This window comes from Montipora foliosa, chromosome 3 (genome assembly GCF_036669935.1).
Source record: "Montipora foliosa isolate CH-2021 chromosome 3, ASM3666993v2, whole genome shotgun sequence".
NCBI classification, from domain to species: Eukaryota; Metazoa; Cnidaria; class Anthozoa; order Scleractinia; family Acroporidae; genus Montipora; species Montipora foliosa.
The window spans coordinates 40358878-40361366 of NC_090871.1; positions in this window are offsets into that span (position 1 = coordinate 40358878).

Consider the following 2489-nt stretch of genomic DNA (forward strand, 5'->3'; position numbering starts at 1 on the left):
GCCTTGCCCATTTCCGTGAAGTAAGTGGCCTTCATATCTATTAACATTGTTATGCGTATGGTTCAGCTCCCAAATTTACCTTTATATTGGTCAACCGATTACTTTTTTGCCAATCATGGTATTAAGAAGACAATGGCAAAGAGTAGATTCAGGCAAAGTAGTTGTTATTTGCATTTTAGCGATTCTTCTAGGGAGCCTGCCCGTGGCAATGCATGCCTCACCTCGCCTCACCTCTTCAAGGTTAGGTCAGTTCTAGAGTATGTTTGGAATAAGTGCAAAAATAATTTTAAGCTTACTAGGAACATTTCTGTAGGTAAAATTTAAGAATCCGATCCCACCAACGCGTCGGCCAACACGTCGGCCCACGCGTCGGCCGACACACCACTGACACACGACCGACACGTTGGTCTAAACACTACCGTCACGTTGGTCTAAATACTTACTCTTTATAATTTTGTTAGTTCTTTCAGTTGGAAGCAAGAACAACTCCATAAGGAACGACGAAAACACCATTGGCAAATAGCCGCCATTTTTAAAATGAAACACTAGTACCTAGGTCTGCTCGATGTTTTGGCAAGGGTCGGCTACCAAAGCGGGGAGTTAATTTGCAAGTCGACTGACATGCTTATTTTTCGTGCATTATAAAGGACTGGGAAGCTTAAACTCTTTATTGATCATTGACTTTTAATATGTGGTGGCATTATAAAGGACTGGGAAGCTTAAACTCTTTATTGATCATTGACTTTTAATATGTGGTGGCTCCTAAAGGAGCCGTTTGTAATTTCAATTTTACTGCAGTGGAAACTGTTCAGCGATGTCTTTCAGCAACTGCTCAAATGCTTGGTCTTTTCCGAACTTCCGAAACCAGGTGAACTCATCCAAGTAGCTGGATATGTATTCATACAGCGTACCACACATCCACTTCAACTTCTTCTTGACCAAAGCCCACACGCCTTCGATGGTATTGGTGTGTGCACCACTGTCGGGGTCAACAACATTCTTGGAATGATTTACTGATACATGGATATATCCTAGCTGGTTGAGTGGTATGTACGGAGTGAATTGATCTGAGTAGATGACAGTTCCAGGTTGGATATGTGTAGTGATGAGACGATGAACAAGGGTCTCTCTAGTTCGGTCGGGAACGCGGAAAAGCAGCACCTTCTGCGATCCTCGCTCCACCACGCCAAATACCCACGGACCTTCCGATACTCTCCCTCTCTTATACTTTCTCTTGGCACCAAACTTCGACTCGTCTAGGTACGTTTAGGTTTTCAACAGTTCAATAAGGCCCAAATGAGTCACCGACACGCCACCGACGCACCACCAACGCACCACCGACGCACCACCGACGCATCTTGTATGTTATAAGTTTAAACAGCGCGTCGGCCGACAGTCGGCCGACGCATTGGCCGACGCGTTGGTGGGATCGGATTCTTAAATTTTACCTTTCTGTAGATGAGGGTATGGTTGACTTTAGGGGTAGGCGTTCATTTAGACAGTACATGCCAGCCAAACCAACTAAGTATGGTATTAAAGTCTGGATGGCCGCGGATTCTAGTAACAGTTACATTTTAAATTACAACGTTTACTTAGCGGCCTAGAATTTACAGCTTAGGTTACAATGTAGTCACTAAAATGGTTAGGCCTTTCATGAATACTTTGATAATTGTTTTAGCTCTGTAAAGTTGTTGGAACATATCAAGAGTAATGACACTTACGCTCGTGCCACTGTAAGGGTCAACTTCACGGACCTTCCACCAAGTGCGAAGGACAAATGGCAAGGTGCGGGTGAGAAAGTGGTTCGGTAGAAAGGCAATGCAGTTTTCACGAAATGGCACAACAATAGGGATGTTTCATTTCTTTCAACTAATTGTAATCCTTTAGCTCCAGATGTAGACATAGGATCAAAGATCTAAGTAACGAATGTTTATTGTAAGTTGGTAGCAAACAAGACCCCAAAGGGAAGGGCAGTAGAATCTAGTTTTAAGTGTATTCAGTGCAGCATTTCCCTTTGTGAAACTTGCTTTAATGATTACCACACATTGTAAATAGTGTAAACCTCCCTTCATTCGCCAAGTCCTCACCTGCCAGGGAAATCCAATCCGCATCAGAAAGATGACAGAACAGGAACAACTAATGGGTAAGTATATACATTTCCCTAAAGATTAAATTTGGCCCTTTGGCTTCCGATTGCCATGGATTTCGTTTCTTCAGTCTTTGGCTATTCCTTGAACATCATAATCAATTCTATTTTTAAACCTCAAATCTGTGTGTTCCTCACATGTTGTCCTACTTAGCTGTCAACATCAAATAACAAGGCTTTTTTTTTTGTCCTGGCCTTCGTTAAAGGAGGACGTGTTCTTGCTGGCTCGTTTAGATAAAATTCAAAACTTGTAAAATAATGTAATCAACAAAGGCCAATTGGCTTTCATTCGCTCAAATAACATGGGATAACTAGATGCCCGAGCTGATAGTTGTAAACGGTT